Here is a 26,621-nt window from a genome sequence, read left to right as displayed (position 1 = left end):
AGGAGGGAGGAGAGGTAGCGGAGAGGGCACATTTTAATCAAGCGCTTATTGAGTTGAAAACTCGAATATTATTGCGAAAGCCGCAGACCGAAGTTTTATGCCGCGGAACCGCCTACAGGTGTTATCTTACAAGTGATTCGCGCCTAGGTTACACTTAAGCGAGATCAGAATTCGCCACAATATGAGAATTACATTGAACTGATGCAATATTAATGTCTCTGTTCTTTGAAATTTTAATCAGAAGAGTTAACTGTTTAATCAGTTTTTGTTTATTGCATTAAATTACAAATTTAATTCTGCTACTTTTGTTCGTATAAAGTAATTATAATTTTAAATTAACTCATATAAGCTTGAATTCTGTTTGAATGTAATTTTAATGATATATTTTCCTTTATTTTTGTGGAAACAAAGGCCAAGTTATAAAAGTTAAAAATGTTAAAATTAATAAAAAGTTTGTATGTTTTAAGAACAAAAGTGTATTAAATTATACATAAAGGAAGCCCATAATATTGCAGGGGTACATTTATAGAATTTATAAAAGCTTTTAAAATTGAAAAACTTCCCTTTATAGTAATGGACAGATTTAACAAGAGATGCAGGTTCTGATATATCGGGCGTTTGATGTGACGTAGAGTATTGTCCCTTATAACGTGACTACTTAGGCTTTATGAAGGGCTTAAAAGGGCTTTCTGTTTGGCACGTTAAGCCTTCCGTGTTGAATAACAGCTTCGAGCTGAGTGGGATATTTCTTGCACCCTAACTATAAATTATAAGCATATATACCACATCATAATAAACATATCACAATAAACACCAAAGGAAATAAATATTGAATAATGGTAAGTTAAATATTAAATCTGTTCGTGTTGCTTATACTTTTTGCAATCAAAATTTTCTTTCTTTCAAACACCCAAATCTATATTTATTCTTTTTAAAAGATTATTGCGCATTTTTTTAGGAGACCTTTATGCATGGAAAAAGTAAAGTAAGTAAGTAAATACTGTAAGTAAAGTACTTTCAGTAAAATGCTTACTTTATTAATTGAGAACTAAAGATATATAAAAAAAACTTTTTATAAATGTAATCTTTAGAGATTTTATAAAGAAATGACGAATGAAAAATGAAGAAAGTAATAAAGTTTATTAAATAAGTCATAAATAATTCAAAAAATATTTTTTTTTTTAGTTTTCCCACGATTTAATAGAAACAAATTTGGTGACCAAACGAGATTTTCAAAAAATTTCCAACGATATTCCCTTTATAAATGTGTAATTATCAATTAAACTTGTAAAATTCGACTTGTAGATATTTTAAGATATGTATTTAAAAAAAAAGTTTTTGTTATCTATTTCCGAACTTGTGGAATAAATTCGTTCATAACAAGATAAAAAATCGACGTTTTAATTATTAAATTTTTGCAACTCTTTATGCATTATTTTCTCACAAAATCTCTAAAGATTATGTTTATGATAAATTATTTCCATTTTTCATCTTCAATTAGCAGCAAGCATTCATTGGAAGTGTCTTTTTCGAAGTCATATTTTTTTAAGTGCAAAAATTTTTAAGGACTTCAAGTAACATGAACAGATCTATTAATCTCAATAATAATAGTAAAAAATAATTTACATTTATCAGGGTATCGTCGAAAGATCACGAAATATAGGTTCCATTTCACGGTTAATTAATTAAAAAGAAACTTGTTCTCCACGTCAAGATTCATGAGGCCTCCGAGATTAGATAAATGCGGCTGTCGTTTGAATTGTATTAAGCACCAGGGTTGACTGCAGCCAGCGGAACAATTTTCATTTCGTCCGTTCGTCTGCCGTGACTGCTGCATACTTCCCGTTTTTTTTTTAAACGAAACTCGAGAATGGGGGAAATGGGCAAATCCTGCACTGGCGTGCACGGAGATATCTCGTCCGTCCATTCGTCGAGTTCCGACGCGGCGCAGCGCGCGATGTTGATTTTTTACTCGTGACTTTTATCTGCTTGAAAAATCGTCGCCCCTTTTGTACAGGTGCGTTTCCCAGCGCGCTACACGTAATGCTGATCCACCCCTATCCCTCGCTTTTCTCTCCTAGCCGTACACCCTCGGCACCCTCCCAACCGTCTCCTCGATGGTTGCCACCCGTTTTCTTGCACGCTGGCGAATGCAAACTGCCTCACGATCGATGCAAGTTTCATAAATTAGCCGACCGCTACGTCGATGTACACGTACGTACACGTCGTCCAGTACACGGCGCCGGTATACGAGCGCAATTACGCTCGCTGCAAGCGTACCGCGTCGTTTTTCACGAATGCTTACAACAAAATCTAATGGCGCGGTGCATACGATATCCGTGGAAAATACGAGCACGACAAAATTTTCCATTGGTTTGTGCGTCTCGTTGCGGCATGCTTTACGCGTTACATCTTATTGATGACGAAATCTTTCGTGCGTTTACTCGCATTACGGGGATGTTGTTCAGGATTAAACTGTTTTTTTTTTCTATATGTGTTTTGCGCATATAGATATATATCAAAGTCTTTATTGAAATCTTGTAAAAAGATTGTCCGAGATTTCCCGGATTTTCCAGGTGTTTTTATTCAAAATTCCAAGTAAGAGGATTTTTTAACGCAACTTTGAAATAAATTGAAATGCAAGCAACACAAACAAACTATTAAAAATGAACAGAAAGCAAGGATTCTACGAGATTATATCTGTTATTTTCTATAGTTGGTCGCAAAAACTACAGGATAGTATAAGGAAGATTTACAAATTAATATTAGTGGCGGTTCTTTGCTGACAATGAGTATTGTCTCCTATTATCACTCTTTTTTCAATAAAAATTTGCGAGGCACACGTGAATATACTTAAATGTGTACGTAATTATTTATTGCTAAATAAGTGTTAACATTTTGCATTATCAGGAAAAAAATGTTCAAAGAAACAATGTTTTTAAAAAAAGATAGAATTTGAATTTAAAAGTGAAATTTCAAAAATTTTTTTTGAGACCATTAAAATTCCATGAACATCTCTGCTTTTCAAGGATAAAAAAGAAAACGTCTGAAAATTTTAAATTTTTTAGATAGTAAACATCCTACATACACCTATAAACAAGTGTCACGTATCAATTGACGAACGGTTTCCTCAAAGATTCGAAACGTAAGCGAATTCTGTAATTGGAAAGTACAAATAATGGAAACGCCAAGGGAATGTAATCTGCTGCTCCACTTTATCATAAAAGCCGCACAAAGCAAGCGCGACTTCCATCTGTCTCTCACGATCTTTTTATCTGTTCTGGAGAACGATATTCACCGAGAATTTTCCGCAACGCGTTCATATATACTGCATTGTATCTCCTTGATATCGCGATCATAAAGGACTACGATGGTTTTATCTATGAGAAAACAAGATATATTGAACGATAAATGTCCTTCTCCAGAGGGTATTGATGCAGAATACAGCATGCGTAATAAATCTGATCTCAATTTGAATCCTATTACATTTTATTTACGAAAATATTCTCGTTGTTATTCGCTCCAAAAAATTTGAACGTATAGGTGGAAACTGAAACTCATGTGTGTAATATAACTTTTTTATAGACTTTGCTTCAACTTCTGTACATACAGATTTCTCCATATGCATATAATATAATAAAATACGGGAGTTTTTTATTGGGTACCAGTTTTTTTTCAATAACTGTAATATTAAATTTAAAATAGACGGTAAAGGCTCTAAATATTAAATACCTTTAAAACTAATCTTTAAATTAAGACTTTGTAAAGTTAATTTTTAATTAGAAGAGAATTCGAGAGAGAAGCTTAATTAATTAATTATAAGAATTGTAATCGTACATTTGGCAAAAATGTACATTTTGCAAAAATTCTAATCCGGAGATTGAGATAAATGGCAAACATTTTTACTGTAATTCGGAAAAGCTACGTGACTTTTAATACTTCAGTCTTGTTAATCTGTTTTCAGATCATCAATGTCATTTAAGGCAATACAGTAGAATGTTACTCATATCTCAAGACTCACCCATGAAGATTAATCTCTAACCTTTGCTCCTTTTCTTCGTCTTTCTTCTCACCCTAGCCATCATATCCTTTGCCAATATTTCCCTATATAGTTGGCAGACCCTTATAGCTTCCCTATAAGGGTCTGCCAACTCTCATTGATTGAGCGGATACCAGAGATGCAAGCGCGGTAACGAAATAAGCTCTATGTCAAATTGACGTGAAGGAAAACGTTTGTGTAAACATGTGTGCATGCGGATACGGCAGTATATGGTTCACATACTAACACGTTTATGAGACTCGTAACGTGTATCTGGATGTCGTCAGTGAAATTTTAAATTCTCTTAAAACTCGGCGGTATATATCGACGATACCGAAATTTCGTCAAGTCTTAGAACGATATACGTACATACACTTACAAGTGTGTGCGTGCGATTGTGTACGTTCAGGGCACGCACACTCTCGCAAAGATGAGTACGAATGTACGACCGACATCACGACACGTTTCTCCCAGATAGAAACGATTGGCAATCGATTCTACAGAATTTCGTGCACGTCTCGCGACATACACCGCGACTAGGGTGGATAAACGTGGATAACGTCGATATCCGAATTTCAGTTAAGCTCCGGCTTCACTCCAGGACGGACAAACGTTAGAATAAGAATGAAATTTGTCAGTAATACAAACACGAATGTCGCGCCATTTCTCTCAGAGGCTTACTAACATTTTTTCCTCTTTTGCTTATTTCGAAGAAGCGCTGGAAATAATCCGCAGTGACAAAAGCTTTTATGCTAACAAGTACTATTAAGCCTGTCGTTACGCAGAAAAAGTCCCTCGAGATTTTACATATACGGTTTTAACTTTTCTCTTACAAAAAAAAAATTAATCGAATCAAACTTTTATGTATATTATTTAACATAAAATATTAAAAAATTTTTATTCGGTAAATTGATTTATAAAATAATTAGCACAATTTAATAAAACTTACATAATTTAATCTTTTTTATTTTGCTTTTTTCTTTAAATCGAAACGTTATATCTTTCTAATACAATCATACGTATCTAAGGCGAGCATTTCGAATATTTTTTAATCATCCATAACTTGAAAACTAAGGTAGGTAAAACATATGTTCATGTAATATTTTTTAATTTATTTTAGTATATAGATTTACCTTCTAAACTGTTGATATGCATTTATGAAGCACTCTGTATACAACCATAGGAAATAAAGCTCAAAACGGTTAAAACTGGATATCTCTATCCATAAACTAAATTGCCTAGCAATTTAATAATTCGATGCTCATAGGCATTTTAGAAAGATCTTAATGATGCTGATAAACACATTAAAATCTGTATATAATTTTATTATGAAAAATATTACCTTGAGAATCGAACCTCTCTCAGATCTCTTTCATTTCGTGCGAATATTTTAAGTCTTTAGACCACCGAGACCTTTGTAATTATTAAGGCTTTATTTCCTATGGTTGTATATTCATATGTACGGTCAAATATAATATTCACGTTATAAATATATTATATCCGTTATTTTATTATGTATTATATATGAACCTTTTGTTATACATAGAATTAAAAAAGGGCTATAAACTGATATTTAATATTTACCTGTATAAAATGATTGTCATTATTTCGATTACCACCGTTATGATTAAGTAAGTGTTATATCTGTAATCGTCAAATCAAATGCAGATGCAATGAAAGGTTGAACGTGAATATTTGGAAATAGTCGTTATTATTGATGGAGGAAAGAACGTCGTCTACCTTCGTTTCTCATTTCCGGTTCGAGGGGCAGAGCACAAATCACGTCGTAATTGTTAAATGTAGCGTGACCTAGCGCTGAACGGGAAAGGGACGGCATGTATGTAAAATTGATAAAAGTTTCTGGCACGTACTTCTACGTACTTCTATATAATCAATTCGTGACAATAGGTACATTTGCATTGTGGTTAGTAGCAGCAGAACAACATAACATGCTGCATGCAACTTCTATATTTCCATTGCAATTTTTCAAATATCGTTAAGAGGGAAAAAAGAGATTTTTTCAACAATGACAATAATTATCGGATTAATTGTAAGTTTATAAATTTATGCAAAAAAATATTTTAGAAATTAATGAATTAATGAATATTAATATAGAATGCACATTAAGAAACATTTCTGATTAAAAATCAGGACGAACCAGAAGATTCTAATCATATCAGAGTTTCGGTTATTATAATTGGATATCTGATTATCACGACTAGAATTTTAATTGCTATGTTCAGAATCTTCTGGTTCATTCATTTTCGACTAGAATTTATTCTCAGTATATAAATATTTTGGGATTTTAAATATAACGGGAAATAGTTAGAAGAAAATCAATAACTTGATCATTAAACACAAATATCGTTTTATCATATACGAAAAGAATGGTTTTGCTAAAGTATCTAAAAATTTATCTAGATACAGATCTAAAAATAATTTTGTTGAATTGTTGAAATAATTACGTAAAACACTCAAACTGATTAGAATGTAAAAACTTTTTACAATATTGTTCATCGTGCTTGAGTTTTCTACATAATTATTTCGATAGTGTAACAAAATTTTCAAATCATCTGTATTTAAATTTTTAGATCTTTAAGCAAAATTATTTTTTCCATGTAGAATACAAATAAAGTATTCTCAGAACAAGAAATATTAACAACTCAGGCTCTGGAAAAATTAAGGGAACTGCGATTCAAACTTTGGATTTTTTTCATTCCTAATACTTGGGATGTTAAGCCACGACTCCATTACTCTCATAATTATTCCAGTTAATTGGCCTTACAGTTTTTTTCAGTTTTCTACACTATTGTACATATATTATATTCAGCAGCATTGACACGTTTCTACTTCGACTTTACAAGGCCATATTCATGTTTTCGTAGGATTTCATAACTTACTAATGCACACCAGAGTTCCTTATTAGAAAGTTTCTCATGCACTATACCGTCATGCGAATTAATTCATCGGAATCTCACGACAACGTAACACTCGAAAATCCTGCAGGCGTCGCGCGACACTCGGCACGATGCAATGTTGTGCACGTACAGAAGCGTGTAAGTACAGGAACGCGGATACATACCCGGTATTTGTACTCTTATCTTACCCGGAGTAAATTCAATGTTTGTACGCCGTGTCAACGCCCGTACATGCAGGGCGGTATCACGGAAGATTTGAAGATGCAAATACAACGCCGGTGGGTACTTCCGTGAGCGCGCGTGCCCGCGACGCTGATGTCGTCGACGAATTTGTGTGTCTACCGTTTTATAGGTACTCGCGTAAACAAGAGTGACAGCCGCATATTGCAATTTTAGTTTTTCCTATATTGTTAAATTCGTATTCGTAATAATAAATTTTTGTCTATAAATGCTATTACTCTGATTCGATTTTTCATTGATAATCTGACTGTTATTCATGTAATTTTATTAACTGCATTTTGAATTATCTTTGAAGCTCCATAATTTATGAAATGTCCATTAGATATATTAAAGTTAATTCATACAAAACTCAGACAATCCTCTATTATAATTTCAATTGCATACATAAACAATTTAAACCAATATTTTACTAAAACAGACGTTGAAGCTTTAAATAATTGGAACTCTGAATAATCCGAAAATTATGTTTTCAAAGTTATCGGATGCTAAAATGATATTTGATTTCAGTAGATTTAGGTTAAATACTAGTTATCCAAAAATATCAAATACTAATACATATTTTGTACAAGATAATACGACATGTTACATTTAATTTAATTTAATCGATTTTATTTACACGTGTAAATTAACTTTGCCGATTTCTCTATAAAATCCAATTAATCCGTTGTTTGGTAAATACGGATTACGCATATTTCTTTTTATTCACACGAATAACGAATTTGGCCAAGTCGTTAATTACGTACGAAAGGCATCGACTATGTTGTGATGAAACGGTATTTCCCCTTTAAAAGCACGATGTGCAATGCTTGACGTGATGCTAAAACATACACGAAATAGAGAACAGGGAATATGCGACAAAAGTCACACAGGTTAAGTATGTCATTTACTCCGAACATCTAGCGGCTATTTTTTTAAATTAAGCACTTTATCGTTTAGATAACGCTAATTACGTTGTTTGTACAATGCGTCCAAATATTTCAAAGAACATAAAACATCAAAAGTTTACCGGTGTACGTTATTTTATAATATATACTTTTTGAAACTGTTTTGGACCGACGTAATGAAAGTAGATAAGTATTTGCTGCGTTCTTTGCTAATTGTGACATGTATTTCTAGTGAACACTTCGTCGAACTAACATAATAGTTCGACGAAGTGTTATAAATTAATATGTTTTGATATTCATTGACGATTTTATGTTCCATTTATTAATACAGGGAAAAAACGATTTAACGAAAATATGTTTTTGAAAATATCACTTTTTTCCTTTAGCTTAGCTAAATGTAAATCTAAAAATAATTTTATTGGATAGTCAAAATAATTATGTAAGAAATGCAAGCACGATGGACAATGCTGCAAAAAATTCTAGCAATCAGTTTAAGTATCCTATATAATTGACCAATCAAGTCGATTATTCTCCTCTCACTCGACTGTGATTGGTCAGTTCTTACAGATTACGGCACAAGTTAACAGATTACGGCCTTTATAAATAATCTCTTAGATTGAAATCTTTATTCATGTAGCAATATGTAGCATAAAATATTATCGCGTCACATAGTTAATAAAATGACCATTTTATGTTAAATAATTCGTAGAGGAAAACAGCTTCTTGAAAAGTGCAATTATATTTTCTGTATTGGTCGCATTCTTGTTATTTAGCTCACTTTAAACGATGTTTTTTCATACAGAAATATGCGAAAGCAAGAACATTATAGAAAAGTTCATTCCGGTATGAGCGTGGAAACGGTTGTATGAAAAGTAAGAAGATAACAGAATAAAACACTCAGCGCGTAACATTCAGTAGTGTATATCCGGTAGTACGAAAGTCAAAAAGCGTAAGCTGCTCAGAGAAATAAAGAGAATGGAGGATTTATTGTTGCGCCCCGGTTCTTCCTGAGTTTTAAACCAAATACCAGACTGGCGTATTACCTCAAAGTTTTCTATAAACTTAAGAAACTTTGGCATTAAAGTATTGCGATCGTCTGTCAATCTGCTAAGTAATTCTTAAGATGTTCGTTCGAGTGCCGATGTTAGTATCTTGTGCGAAGCCTTTTCAATGATATGTAAAAAATTTGTGTAAACAAAATATTTTTTAACATATAATATTATTTCAATTTGCCTTATATGTATTGTATTTTATTATCATATTTTCTTCTCAGCTTTGATTTTATAATTTAATAATATTATTTATGTGAATTTAATTCAATTAATGTCATTTAATTAAATTATTTTATTTATTATTTAATTCAATTAATACATTTTTCAATTGTGGTAAACACATTACGCTTCACAGCAGAGTTGCATTGATATTGGAGTCCGAGATAATCATAAATATATAAATAATATTTATATAATTTAATATGTCTTCAATTCGTAAATAGTTAAATATTTCATTTATGTCAGAATATCCTGACATAACTCTCCGACGAAATTATGTAACATTGTCTATGTTAACACACGAAATACTATATTTTTCCAAACGTATTCTAAAATGTGGCAAGACTGTGCTTCTCGAAATAAATTTTTGAATATATGTAACCATAAGGTGATCGGTAATAGAGAATGCAAGAAAACTCCAAATAAGAAAAAATAGAAGATAAAGTGTATTCCAACGTGACACTATCATGGCGATGCGTTTGAGGAAACGACGATGAATGTAGCAGCTTGACTGTACACGGAGGCAGTTAAGTTTCGTGAAATAATGTTATATTGCCGACGGTAGACTGTTATTTCTAATCCGTGAGTAAAGATCGTACGTTTTCATTTGATCCCGTCTATGTCCATTACCGCAATGTTATTCCATGCGCTATTAAATCGTAAACCGTAAGTTTCATGTTCTGTCAAAACGACATTTACGTTGCTCACGCAGCGACAAGTCGCTCTTTAAAAGCAATTATATCTTTCTTAGTAAAACATCTACATGTTGAACGCATATCTCTAAAAAAAAGGAAAAAGGTGATCCAAATAAGTATGAAAAGAGTCAATGGGACTGTTCTTTTTCCAGGACTGAACTTCTCGCACGGTTCATCTTAAGTTTTCTTCTCTTCAATGTGAAAAGAAAAAGAAGAAACCGTGCAAGAAGTTTAGTCCTGAGGTATAGAAAAAGAACAAGTCTAATCGAGGCCTAATAATATTTTTATGTAAATTCTTAATACATTTTTCAGTTATATAAATTGCGTTGTGCAACCAAAAAGAATATACTTAAAAATTTATTTATTAAAAATTTTATTGAAATAAATTTTTATTTAAATACGGCAAAATAAAATTTTATTCCTAGCAAATAAGCCATCTATTTCATTCTTTTACAATTAATGACGTGTATTTCACAGAAATGTATATTTTTTTCATTACAATTAAATTTTTCATAACTAATGAATATCGAAGAAAACGTCATAAATAATATTTGCTTCGACATTTTTCTCTCAATTTGCTGTCGAACTTGAAACGTGAACATAAGCTGAAATAATATCATAATTAAGGGTGTGTTCTACTTGACACCCATAACTCGCGAGCACCATTTATCTCCATTTAATAAACAAGGTTGAAATGATTCCATAAGCTTCAAGTGGAACGCAGCCTAAATCGATTGTCGATTTAATAATGATACTATTAGCATCTTAAAACACTATGTAAATAACTTATTATGAAATTTTACAGAAAATATTACTTAAGGTTTCGATTGTGATGTGCGGTTGTCAATGCATCGCTGAAATATACGCGTCGATGAAAAACGAGATGGATTTATTAAAATGAAAACCCGTAACCTAAAATCCACTGCTTTCGAGCTCTCAGAAAAATTGACATTGGAATTCGTCGCGCTGTATGTGTCGTGCGCGAGCTCTCTCTTTCTAGCAACGACGCAAGGTACGTACGACCCAGTACTGGTTGTGATGTAAAATGCAAAAATATGTTATCCGTTCTCATATTATCAGCACTTCCCACGTCGACTTTCAGATCGAGTGCGCGTCCACGGAAATATGTTTCTCCGTGAAAAATATTGGGCCGTTCTAACAGCCATGATTTCGGGCGGGTAACATATTTCGGCCGATCGAATTATTTGTAACTGTACTCGCCAGACGTGCGCATACATCTTCCATATGATCACGTAACACTTTCTCAGTCGTTGCTTCCCTTGCACAAGTTACTTGAATTATGCGAAAATTATACATCGTAATGTAATCATAAAAATTAAACTGAAAAAAAAAACGACCATTAGATTTCTGACAAAAGATGCTGCAGTTGAATCAAAATTTAAAATATATTCAAAATATCAAAATAATTTACAATTTAAAACCGAGGTATTATAGAACATAATTATCAAATTACTCGCAAACCATTTATAAATTCGGTACTATTGTAATAAATCAAGCAAAAGCATTTCTTTTATTTCGTAACATTTTTTCAATATTGATATATCACGAAATCAATAATATTTTCTATTTTATTCGTGACAAGTTTAATTTTTTGTTAATTTAAAATATTATATATTCAATAGAATTTTATTTTGAAATATGCGATCATATATCGATTAAAAATATTCTTAAAATAAAAAATAAAACGTTATTGGAAATAAAATTAATTTCTTAAGTTGTCCCCAAGTAATATTGGATTAGAATTTTAATACGCGAAGATAAAGCATTGTATGTCGTAAACTTTAGAAAAAACATTGAATCGCTTAAATATCGTAGATACAACTATACAGTATTAGTACGACGAAAATACGAAACTTTTGATCAATAACATTATAACATTATAAGCGTTAAGATCACAACCAACATTGGGTATTCATAAGAAATACTTACATGACGAATATCGAACGGATTGAAACGAATGCACTTCGATCTACAGAAAATTTAAGTCTACATTCCCTCGAGGAAAAGTATTCTACGTGTATGTACGAAGAAAGTTTTGTAAATCTGTCACCGGAATTCACGTCGGTGATTTTCGTCACTCACAAAATTCTTGAGTTTGGAAATCTACGAAATTCTATTCACTATCTATTTCCTACAATGGTAATTACTCTACAATGGTTCATCTCATTAATTTGAAAGTATTTGTATTTGTCGAAAAATTATATTATATTATACATATAAAATAGCTTAAGGTATAATAGATAAAATGAAGCAATAAATCACTTTAAGAGATAAAAAATTAGCAGTCCAACTAACCATTTGGTCGCAAAACTAGGGTTTATTGTGCCCCTATATTGTTTCAAATGTGAACCAAAACTGGAGAATTATGTTATGAAATCAAATTGCAGACAACACTAGAATAGATACGACAATAATAATGCGACGACAGATTGGCGTCAAACACAGATCAGATTTGTTTCTGATAGAAGCAAAAAATGGGTATTTTTGACAAATACTATTGAATTCTTGCATGACGAATGCTGATACTTTTACAATAACAAACCTGTTTAGAATTTACTATCAATCTGCCTTCATATATTTAACATAGGATAGAGCGGGGCTTTTTCGTTCATTTCTCACGATGTTTATTTTTCTGAACAGCATATATTGAATATTTAAAAGTTGTGCTTGTGCTCTCAAAGACGCGCAATGAGTATATAATGTAGTTGCATAGCACTACAAAAAGATATCGTTTACTGTGTCATAAATTTTCACACTACTTGAAACTGACGGAATAACCTTTACTCCATAATGCAAGTAGACATAGTGTTTGGTGCATTGCTACAGCCAATCAGAACTTGGCCTTTTATTTGTTCATTTTTTGGCGGTAGTAGATACTTTCCAATTGGTAACACAAGTCAACACAAATATCGTGCTATCTTTGTTACTCACTGAAGAAAGATAGAATGATGCTCGTATCGATTTGTGTCACCAAATGAAAAGCACCTAATATGAGAACACACCATGTCTATTTGCATCATGCTGTACCCTGTCTATTTACCGCGAATCTGTTATATACTATGGGTGCGTTCCGTTTTGCATTTACAGTCCTTGTAAGCATCATTTATCCTTGTTTAATACTTGATAAATAACAAGGATGGACTGATGTTTACAACATGTGAATATAAAAACGAAACCTACACTCTATATCCCCCGACAAAGGCTGATATACTTTTACGGTCTTTCAGCAAACATAATCTTGCAATAACAGAAAATATTTGCTAGAAAACTAATGTCATATTTTTCACCGCTTCAAAGCAAGTATTAATATATTGTCACTAATACTTTTGTCAAAAAGTAATGGTTACATTCAAATGTGGATCATGATGACGTTTGACTTTGCTTCACATAGTTTAGCCTATTAGTGCTCCGAGTCCTCTATATAGATTTGAGGTTTATCGTATTACGTAAACTAACATTTCTCTGTGTGCGTAACAATTTCCATGATTTCCTTGCAGATTAAGCGTGTGATTAAATCCTCTCACCGCATCAAATATACATTCCCATCGGCGTTCGATTGAAACTTCGATTGAGCCTGCGCTTTGATAATTATAATATAATTATGCGGACCGTGACGTAACGCTCGAAAATAATGCACGGCGCGTCATAGTTTCCAATAGATATTATAAGCATATCGATCAATTTTCGCAAATTTTAATTAAACTACGTGATGCAATGTACGGCCAGTTTCATATTTAGGTTAATAGAGATCGGTTCAGTGGTACGTAATAAACCTTGGTGTCGTCGTGCTGGGAATATTTGGGACAAGGGTGGCAAAAGCGAACGAAGCCGCGCGAGGGGTTGGGAACGAGTCAAGCGCTCATTTTGTGGAATATAAAAGTTTTACGAGGCGCGCGGGAACTGATGAGTCCGGTACGTAATGCTGCTTGATCCATCAATGCCTTTCGGGAGTTCCGCGGATATGCGTTAGAAAATTTATCATTGCCTATAAATCAGTCGCAGCGTAGGAATTTTCAGGATACGTTTCTGGAGAACGTGTCCTAATTAAGAAGAGCGCGTATAAAATCGAATGCCAACAATTCAAGAAGGTATTTTTAACAAGTCGACTTATATATATATATATATAAATAAACATTAATTGTTGCTTTGTTGTTTATTATTGTACTAATAATAGAGTGCACTTTTACTAAGGATTTAAATTTTCAATCTCCCTATTTCTTTCTTTTCTAAAATACAAATTATATATCATACACACATAAAGTTACAAGTACTCCTTATATAAATAGGAAAAACATCCTCTACAATTTCAATGAGTATGATTAAAAAATTTACATTTTGATTAATTTTAGAGTAACAGACTTTTAATTATTTTTTAGGAATGTAATTTTATTTAAACACATAATAAATAATATTTTCCAGGAAGGTAATTAATTTAAATTATATTATAAAAGACAAAATAAGTAAAAGTACTAAAAGAATCTGAATTTTCATATTTTTATACTTTATCATTTTACAGTTTTAATTATACGTTTCCAGATTTCTAATATAAATTTTAAAGGAGCAAAATAATTAATAACAGAAAATTTTTTAATGTACTACAAAATATTTTACATTTGAAGTAATATGCATAATTTAGCATTTAAAATTAATATTTAAAGAAAAATATTGCTAATAATTATCTGTGATAAAAAGAACAAGAAACTAAGTCAACCAATTGTTAAAAAAATCCTCATAAAACAAACAAGAAACAATCTATTATTGTATAATTTTAAGATACTGTTATTATAATATTTTAGATTTATAACAAAATATTTTTAAATATTTCCAAATCATATTGCATCAATATTTTAAAAATATATTTCTAAAATAAATAACATTAAATATACATATATGATCGCTTACACTTATTCGAACGATATTTTATACTTTAATAATCTTTATAGTTTTTAAATTTCACTTAATTAATGCAATTTATAATTCGCCGCACGTTGTCAATAAGTACATTCCTGGAAAATTTTGTTGATATTCCTCTTGGGGGAATGTTTCCCCATCCGTTTCAAGGAATCTTCTGCTTCGCGTCCTACTGACGACAGCGACGGAGAGACGGCTATGGTGACGACTACGGCAGTGACGTCGTCGACGTCGACGACCTCGGACACCTTTTCTACCGCAGGAACTCGTTAAAAATACGTTTGCAAATGGGATTCTGCCTGGCGACGAGCCCTTTTTTTGTTGCACACTCCACCTTCCTAGTCACCCTCTTTAAAGTTTCATGCCTCGTGGGAATGGATCGCAGCTGCGCAACTACAGTTAAGCACCGCAGATCGCACTAAAGCAAAGCTAGAAGCCGCAATCTTCGCTCAAAAGGATCTTCCGTCCACTACGGATCTTCCAGTTATAAAAGTTTCGACGAATATTGTTCTCATACATCATAATCATATTAATACCCTTCTAGTTAGCCTCTAAAATAGTACTGAGTCCATTCGCGACTTTAAACATACTGTCATCCAAAGTAATGTTAACATTTCTTATAATATTATAAAAATGAAGAAATAGTGAGAAATATATGTCACGTCATATAAAAAATATATCTTCCGTATAATTATAATTTACAAGCACACAAAAGAGAAAAAGAAAAAACAATTCGTTGTTTAATATATTACTTTATTAAGCAAAATTAAAATCTATTCAATTAACTATTATTTTTATGAATAACAAAAAATAAAAGCAAATTATCATTAATAAATCTTTCTATTCGAACCAACGACATATCAATTTTATTAGTATAATAAAAAAATATTTATGAAATGGATAATTACGTTACATTACATTACTTTAAGTTATATATATCAAAGATTAATTAATAAAAAATAAATTGCTTTTATTGACATTGACTTTTGATTTGTAATATATGTATATGAATAAAATCTATTTAATAAAATCATAAAAAGAAAAATAATCCGTGTCATAAAAGAAAAAATTCATCTAAAATTTTGTATGAATGAATAACATTTTTCCTTTTTTTTTCAAACGTTGAATCATAGTGCAAACGCGTTACGAGGAAACTAATCGAAAGTTCCGTTTTCGGAATCGCATTTTAGTACACGCGTGGCAGAGAGCGATCGCGAGATTGCCTATCGATCGTTGAAGCACCGATTTCGATATACGGGCAATTGGCTGTGCTTGGAATTGTTTTAAAATCCGCTTGAATTCGAACACATCTATTATTTCGACGTCGGCCTTTCACCGTGCGTAAACACGGTAAGTGTTCATTGTCGTCGCCCCGCTTTTTCCTCCGCGCTTGTTTGCCGTCACGGTGAAAACTGCTTTACCATTATTTATCGGAATCCATTATTCCCACGAGCGGTAATTAAAAAGTTCGTATTTGGAGTTCGAGCAGTCGATCGCTTCGTCACCGCCACGCCGCCGCGCCGCCGACCTCACGGAGTTCGTCGAAGTTGTAAAATTCGAACGGAACAGGCACTCTCAATTAAAAAATTATGATCATATTGCAGGGTCCTACTCTGTTGATTAATGTTTCTGCCATTAGCAAAAAGTAAATTTTTATTATCGTTTCTTCCGCAATTACCAATATCCGATTTATTAGGCTTTACCGTTGAGTCAATTACCTTCTCGTTTCGCTTTAAAAATTACACGTGCAAGGATAAAATTAATGTTTTGTCCGTTGATTAATATCTTGATTTGTAATCCTATCCTACATGGTGCTATTTTATACTAGAATTGTTCAGGATATACGCTCGGACCGGATGGATGAAAAATGGATCGATCGATCATATCGTTGGACGGACACGTTTCAATTGCTCGTGACAAATGTTTATAAAACTATCTGGCTAAAGATAGGAAACGTGATATATCTGTAAATAAATATTTGCTCATCGGTCGATTCGAGCGAAATTTAAATAGTTAGCCTTGTTATACAATGTAGAGCTTAATCATCTATAGTACTCGTGACAATTAGTGATACGAATAAATACTACCCGGCTTATATCCCAAAGCATAAAGAAATAAGTCTTGTCTTAATTTTGTCTTACAATCATAACAAGCGACTTTTAATTTTTTTTTTTATAATTTTTCGTTGTCAATCTAAATAAGATTAATGTATATTTTAAAAATTATGACGTTCAATTCTAATCATTTTATAGTTATTGATAACCAAACACATTTTTAAAACTATTAATTAGTCATATTAATACAACTTTATTTGTTAAAGTATATTATTAATCATGCTTTAATTTTAAATAAATTATGAATGTTTTAAACATTGTTATTATCGGATAAGCTTAAGCAAAAAGAATAAATTTTGCTTTATGTTTCAAGCTCTTTGTTTTAGTTTATGGTTTCACATCTTCATTCCTACAATTAATTATGTTATCTGCTCAGACGGGCTACATAAATTCCTGGTTAACGTCCACTTCAACATTGGTACGCGTCAGAACTTGACGTGTACACGGTATAGCCACGTGGCGCTACGAGTATTTCAATTTGCAGTTGTATTCCGCACCCAGTGTTTGAAATCCTGCTTCTGCGCGGCGGAATCGTGCGAATACATTTACATTACTTACTACGGAATCCTGATATTTAGCTACCGCTTATTCAGTATATGTTCTCGGCCCTCTCTCTCCCTCTCTCTCGCTCTCGCGATGGTACCGTTTACACGGCGTGTAGGATGTACGTTTCGCTTAAATGGTAGAAAGCGCGTTATCCGGCACAGTGCTTAAATATAGATATAACGTACAATAGGTAGGAACATATTTGCGTTGTCGCGCAAGTTTCCAGCGTGGTAAATTTATGTAAAAAATTGAAGGCTTTTCACGGAATTTCTCCAAGACAATTTTATTTCATACAATCGCGACAGATTGACATTTTTAATTAATTATTTGCAATGTACCACAATTTTGGTTTATAAAATGAGCAATGTTTATAATAATAAGAATATCTTGTTTTTACTTGCTACACGATGTTTGAAAGAGAACAAGAATATTGAATAAACATCTTTTCATCTTTTATATATTAAATAAACATGAAAAGAAAATAATTTTTTCTAGAAAGAAATTTTCATATTAAATGACGTAATCATCTTGCTAGATCTCCAACGTTATTTCTTAATTCAATAGTTCGCAATCGCTAATTGTATTGAGATCATGCAGCGAGTAATTAAAATATACTTTAAATGTAGAAAAGATACGGGATTCAGACGTGTAACCGTACGGACGGTTACACGTCTGAAGAAGGTAATAATCATTATGCAAAGCTGTAGTCTCTGCGAGATAACTAGAGTTACTTGGAAAAAGACTCTCTCTAGACTGGAGCACGTTGCTGTACGGCGATTTTCCTCGGTCTACATGTTCTACATTTCATAATTTGAGGAAAAAGAGGAGAACGAACAGAAGCGGTACGATAAGCCCGTATATAGAATTAAGCAATTTAGGCGCTATCAAGAGAGATAGTTTCTTCATTTCTCCGCAAGCACCAATGAAACAAACGTTTTTCACAAATTGGATGTGAAATTTATAATACTTTTGCCGCTATATATTTGCGATGCTATGTTATAATGATTTAAAAAGTTGAACAAAATAGAAATTTTTTTCAACCATATAAAAAGACTTAGCGTATGTACTATAAAGATAACACAGACACGCAAACAACTTTTTTTATTCGGAGATTAAACTATGGTATTCTTATATTTTGGGACGTTTTAAAACCGAATCCAATGTCTAAACTATTCCATCACGTCGTAATATTTTTATCGATGAACATAGCTCAATTTTCTAGAATTTTTAACCTACCAGCTCCCACATTAACTTTTCAAGCTTGCATCATTGAACTTACTTTCTATGTTTTACCTCAGCTTGCATGTTAAAAAGCATTATAAATAGTTCTAAAAATACTAAAAAATTAAGCTATTTTCCATTCAATAAAAAAAATTGTGACGTGATGGAGCGATTTGAACATTGGATTCAATTTTAAAGAGTAAAAATACATAAGAATACTATGATCTAATTTCCAGATAAAATATTAAATTTTGTCTTGTATGCCTGTGTATTAGTATGCTATAATAAGATTGCTATGCATGGATGGACATAAGTTTAGATAAAAATAAGTTTAGATAAAAATAGATTTTTAAGAGAGAGAGATTTTATATTTGCTTTCCTACACACAAAAGATAAAATACATGTAAAACTCGAATTGTATTTTATTTCAAAGCATCAAACACAAATTTTTGCGATTAAACATATTTTGATCCTCTCTTATAAAACCTCATTTTATATATTCTTTATAATATATAAGCGCACGTTGTGTACGTTCGCCGCGCGCGCGCGCGTTTATATTTTTAAATATTTATATAAAACACACACAATATCAAGTTTTCATTGCAAAATGTAAAATTATCAAGCGTGTTGTTATTTTAATTGACACGTGAAGAGTACGCAACACAAATCACAAAATAAAATACAATTTTAAAGTGAATTCCATCAACTCGAATTATACATTAAATTATTTATTTTATCCCAACGTTCTTCCTGCGTGACATAGATACTTTTTTTTTACATACACCAACCTTCGTGAGATAATCGGTGTCTCTGCCAGACATTCATCAATCATTACTGTATCAGTCGGATTAGCTGAGCGGGTGAGAGAGAAATGGATGATCGAGCTGAAAAGTATGTTAAATCGGAAACGCTATTCGCATTGCATGCATTATAATCCTTTTGACTTTATAATAAATACTCACAAAAAATTAATATAAACTGGTATAAACGTACAAAATTTAAAAACTTGATATTGTCTTACAATATTAAATTTTTAAAAAGGATACGAAGCATAAGATTTTTTGGAAAGGATGAGAAAAAAACTTTCCCAAGAGAGATCAAATTTTACCGAGAATGTACTTATTGACGACGCGCGGCGAATTATAAATCTAAATTACATTAATTAAGTAAAAAAAGTCGAGATTATTGAGGAAATTGAACTTATCAGAGCTTTTTAATTTATCGTAATTATGTTCAAGAAATATTCAATAAGCAAATTCTAGCTTTAAAAATTAAATTAATGAATTTAAATTAAACGCAACGTACTATTATGTTTACACATAATATTTGAACAAAACATATTTTTATACTTTTTACTTCGAATTTTTAAAAGCTGAATAAGTGTTCCATATACTGATATTTATATAATACTATGTTGTTGTACTTTATTACATTTTTATATTACGTCATAAAAAATATATAAATAATAAATTTTACATTAATTAATGAATGTTTAATTATACAAATTAAAAATTGATATTTTCGAGTAAAATGCAATTTGATCTTTACATATTTATTTTAATCTTCGTTATGAAGCAATTATTAAATACTTTGCTAAAAATAATATATACGTGTGCAATTGAAACCATCTGTTTATTATTGTTTTATTTATTATATATTTTTTAACATTATAAATAATATTAAAAATTATATAATAATAAATAGTATTATTTTATATAAAAAATGTAAAATAAAAGTTTTTTACAGACTATTTAAATTTGATTTTTCATTAAAATAGATGATAAATATAACCTATTAATTATCAAACTCGTATATTGATTATATTTTCCAATAAATCTATCCAAAAATATCTATTCTATACAGACATATGTAGTAATAAATTTGACTTTAGATAATATCTCTTCAGTATAATTCGAATTATCTTCCAAGTAACTAATTAGGTCTACTACAATGATAAGAAATATTTAGGTTTCCGTTGTTCTACGAAGTTTCTTAGACCGCTTCTTGCAGTTCTTAAGTAAGGCTGGTAACTGTAACGTACAATTACAACTATAGTCTTAACTAGAGGTTAACACGTATCGGGCTAAGGTAGCGGCAATGCGGTATGTGAAATAGAAAGGACGTCGACGTCGGTGGTAGCAGTAATAGGTGTTGGTTCCGCAGTGAAGCAAAAGGAGGGTGAGTACTTAAAAGCCTACCTACCGCTCCGCTAATGTTCTCGTTACATTTTAGCTCCCGTGTTTCCACCTCGGATTTAATGCATCCGCCAATGTCATCATCACAGACCAGAATCGAGGCGGATGTTGAATAGTGTGGCCGGCTAACCGGTTGTTGCAACTGGACGCGTATGCTGAACAGTGCGTGGAAACGCATGAAATTTTGTCAGGTACAACTAACGTAATTTTTCGCATGACTCATCGCATTAACCGCTTGACGAGTTGACATCCGACATAAATTATAATTAGTTGAATTTTTCTCTCAAGCAGTTTGAAATTTCTATTTAATCATAATAATTCTTTATTTCATTAAAATAAATGTAAGCTTTTTTGTTATTTAAATGTGGAATAAAAAATTAGAATAAGAGATCTCGCATTAATTACATATGGAAAAAATAATTTCAGTCAAATTAGCAAAAAGTGTGATATTTCGTCGTTTATGAGATGTTGATTGAAACTCTTCCATTAGCACAAACATAAAAAATGGACAGATTTTGCACCATTTGAAAGTTGCTATTTCGAGTTTAATTGAGCTAAAAAATACCTTTATCTACTGTATATAATTCATTTTTTTAATTGTATAGGCATTTATATGTGATATAACCATACATGTCCATATGTAATAATGTCAAATACATATACTAACGGAATCGAGACAAATACATCACCTCTCCTCTCCCATGCACACGCTCTGAGATATAAAATTATTTACTAAAAAATAAATCAATGCGAGCCCCCCTCCAACACTATTTGTGTGTAAAATTATATTGAATAAACAAATTACAAAATAGACGCTTTTACTGTTTTGAGTTATCTTCAGTATCACACGATATTTTGTCTAGAGTGAATTAAATTGTTGTAATCCGAAAGCTTAGGACGCTCGCACGGAATACAAGAGATCCGGGTTCGACTCCCGACCGAGATAATATTTTTCGCAATAAGAATTAATTATTTACAGATTTTAATATGTTATTCAACATTATTAAGATCGTTTCGAAGATGCGAATAAGCATCAAAAATTTGTTAAATTGTTAGCTATTTTTACTCGTGATATTACTGTGATAATTTAGTAGAGTTAGCGTTTCAAAACCGAAAAAATTATTTCGGCGCGCGTTTCTAAGGTCTACATACGTAGTATATAAATTCACACAAGAATCATACAAGCATTTAAGATCTAGCTAGACCGTTTAAGACTTTGATTTTTATAGTTTGTGTCATCACATATACGGTTCTATTATATTGTTAAATTGTTGAGATGAATATCAAATTCGAATCAAAATCGTTTACAATAAAACCAAAAAATTAAATTGCGTATCAAATCTGTAAACATCGTGAGGCTATTGTCCATAAGTAAAAAATCAATTGTTTTCAATATTTGACTGAATATTTGAATAGCGAAGTTAAGCTAAAATAAGTTACAATTGTTATGGATCAATATTAATAATATAAATTATTATAATTAAAATTTATAGATAATAAGATTACGATAAAATGTCAAAAGCGCTAAATAAAAATAGAATAATGTCATGTCAAACAGAAAGCAGAATAAGACAAGTGAAGTGTACAAGATGTTGCAAGTTAATGAGACAAGAAACAGATACTGAATGAGAAAAGACACAATCAAAAAGATAAACGTGTTTCTACAAATAGATTAATAAATAAATAAAGTAACGATTCAAGATTCTGTAAAAAGGTTAATATATAACGAATCTAAAAGATATCATCGATATCATTCTGCTAATTTAAATCCCAATTTTGTTTTCAAATATACTATCATTTGAGAAATCAGCTCGTTATTTAATGTTTGATGTTATTTCAATCAAAATCATGTACCAAATTAATTCTGTAATTATAGAGTGCTGGGTGGTATCTCTATTTATATGGTTCCAATACTCATTTATTCAAATAGTTTTTAATAAGCGTCCTGAGATATAAATCAATAGAAATCTTAATAATGGACACGTATGTAGTGGACATGATATGCCTATAGAGATTTTTTATCAGTACCTCATATGCTACAAATAGTTCAGCCAGTTTGACTAAAATAATTTTTTTCCATATAGTTAGTGAGAGGTTTTCTATATTTTCAGCATTAATATACATATAGATACTAATTACAATCGCATAAAAAGAATTATAATAATGTTTTTATTCTAATATCACGCTCGTAGCAGATTATCCATTTGTTAGAACCGGAAAATAGTCTCTGTTAGATCGTACTCTTCGATACAAAGAAGATCAATTTTTAGCTATCCGAGCTGGATACGTCACTTTTCAGGTAGACATCGCACATGCGAACCAACGGTGCGCAATTGATGGTACGGAGGCGGTCAGTAGGATTTATGTATGAAACGCCGGCGGGGTTTGGAGAGATAAATTAGTCGCTTCAGCAATAAAAAGCCGACTTGCGGATAGCCTGGATTATACGGATGCACTGTGCGCCGAATCGATGGTACTTCTTGCCACCTTCTGTCTGATCATCCACTGTCAACGACGTTATCCATTTTCATCCCCATATGTACTCATGCCCGAAATCTATTACACGCCTTTGTCCAAAGACATATGCATATACATTTATCATTTTCTTACTTCGCAAGTGACATAATTGAAAAAAATTAAATTCCTCAGGAATGGAAGAAAACTTATTTTTCGATAGAAAATTATCATTGACTAATTAAATAATGTCGCAATAAAAAAAAAACAGAAACCAAATGTCGTTTTTATCATTTTTGTTTCATAACCCTTAAAAAACTATCCTTTTCGAGTTGTGAGGATTTCGACTCATAGAAGTTTTTGAATGCACGCAATTTATGTGCATCGTGTGTATTATTAACACAAAGGAAAAATAAAAATATTTTCTACATTAATATATTAGAGATAGACATAAAGAAATATTTCTATTATTATATTAATAACTAGTGATTAATAAAATAAAGGTCAAATAAAATTACTACTAAAAATAAAAGGATTAAAGAGTGATAATTTTTTATTTAGCACACTTTGAAAAATTACTCTTTTATTCTTCAAAATGATGAAGTCAAATAAATGTTTTAAAATAATGTTTGAAAATCTAAAATGTAAAATATGTTTGCATAAAGTATATATGTTTTTCATTCTCAGTGGATAAAATACTTTAGAGATTTAATTTTGGCACAAAGACATTTTTTAAAAGCTTCAAGTGCGTCGACGCAGAATTACGAGGGGATATTTTAAGCAAGTTTTTTCTGAGTACCCATATTATATCTAACTTCAGCGTAAAAGCACATTGAATTTTAAATGCGTCCACGTCTCATAATCCCGTCTATGTTGCACGCTCGGACGTTTTCGCGTGTTTTAATATAAACAGGGCACCAGTACTAGGGCTTAAGTTCCATCTCGCATGCGCTACGTCGCCTCAACTTTTCAGCATGTAAAATGTAAATGAATGGAGACGGGGGAGAAAGGGAGGAATGTTTCGAACGTTAACCGCATGAGAAATCGTTGCGGCGGTCCTCGTCGATGTGTGAAACGTGGGAACAATACGAGCGAACACTACGATGTCCAGAGATGCGTGGAAAAAAAACGGTCCGTTATGTCAAAAGTTTCATTTCGCGAAATGAAAATAATATTAAATCAGGCCGCATATGCGCGCACGCGTCGTCTATCGTGTTTCCGAATTACTGTCCCGACAGTGCCCGAACGTTATTACACGCTTTTATTTTATCCGTTTCCACATTGTACCTTCTTGGTAAATTCGTGAGCGAGGTCTTCGAGTTTATATGGCAAATTTATAACAGAGCGAACACAAGAGAAACAGCGAACTTAATTTAAATTAACAACGAAAATCTCCATCGCAATCTCGGGGTTTCTTGCGGCGAGATGAATTCTAGCTTGCAAGGTACATGGTGGACAGAACAACCAGCAGAAGACATCTTGCGTTTTACGTTCGTAAGCCGTTGCCGTTAATAATACCACGCTCGTCTGCATCTTTTTCCGGAATTTTCCGCCACCGTTTCTTTATATTGCCATTCCGTTTTTCCTTCTTTCTAGTCTGCAATTTATCCATATTGTGACCATTTAATTAACCTCAATGTGATTCTGCAACAGTGCCCTACATAAAATTCCTGTTATGATAATCCTTTATGTCAGAATTTGACAATTTCAATGTCAATATTATTCTGATAAAAATTGTAATAGCATCTACAGATATGTTTAATTAAATTTTTAATTAAAAATTGAAACGTTTGTAATTAAAGAATTTAGCTAATTAAGCTTCGAAGCTGTAAATATATAAGTATAAATAATCGCAAAGCAAATTATGTTATCGAAAATTTATTGTTTAAATATGAAATTTCAATAAAATAAAGAGACTGCGAGAAAATTTTAGCATCCTTTAAGGAATCTGTCATTAATAATTTACATGTAATAAATATAAACAAAAATATAGCGGGAGAGAGAAAAAGCGGAAAGATACTTCTGTAAATGTTGCAGGTGCCAATGCTTGTCATTTCGCGTTTCAAGAGTAACAAACGGTTCGATGCCAGCAAATTAAAACGTTTAATTCGCCATCCAAAAGTTAACTCGTTACCCCAGCGCTGATTGCATCGCAAGCGAAAATCGAAACACGCCCGGCGTAACGGGTCAATAATACTTGATTTTTTAATTCGTTATAGACGCGCGGCATCGATAAATCTCACAATCAACGCGGTTCCGAGCCGGAGTAAGTGATGTATGAACAAATTCCAATCAGTGGCCCGACAAATTATCGATCCGCGAGTAGCTAGTGTTACCATCTATATAGATGTCGATTTGTTGATTTCTAAACGGTTCGCCGCGTGGGCCGGATAATAAAACCAAGCCTGAGAGATTTATTCAATGGTACTCTTCGGAAAGTAATAATGCACCTGCGGTTGTACCGATAGGACATCGCATTCATTCAATCCAAAGCCGTTTATTATTACTCCTTTCAACATGAATGAAATCGAAGGAAGCGCCCTGCAACATTAAAGCCGCGACTAATAATCATGTCGGCGTATCGATCAGCTGTCGGTTAAAAAAACATTTTGCATTTACCCGAGAATAGCTACTTACTATAAATTATATGTACCGTCGGCGCCAGCTTCGAAATGGATAAAACATATTTTCTCATTTCCGCAAATAAAGTAAATGACGCAATGAAATGAATTCAATTATGCGTTATTCACGTAAATAAAATTATCACGATTTTGTATATTAATGCGCTCAGCTTAATGAAATTGAGTTTATATAATTTAATATAATATTAAAACACGGATGAAATACATATTAGCGATCTATAAGTACACGGTATGCAAAATTATGATATCATCATGTTTATCCTCGCGTTTTACTCCGTGCATTAGTAGCTCGTTATTCGATCTATGAAGAACAACTCGCTGTACGGAATTTAGATGGAATCTCGGTACCATCGCGGTTGGTTAAATTACGATTTCGTATAATTAGGCCGCAAGAGAGGAAAAAGCTGTCGTACTTTCTGCCTGGGTCTCTTTTTGCTCGTTCTTTGCGGTACTCGATTTTCCACCGCGAA

This window comes from Trachymyrmex cornetzi, unplaced genomic scaffold (genome assembly GCF_001594075.2).
Source record: "Trachymyrmex cornetzi isolate Tcor2-1 unplaced genomic scaffold, Tcor1.1 scaffold156, whole genome shotgun sequence".
Lineage (NCBI taxonomy): Eukaryota > Metazoa > Arthropoda > Insecta > Hymenoptera > Formicidae > Trachymyrmex > Trachymyrmex cornetzi.
This window is presented reverse-complemented; position numbering follows the sequence as displayed.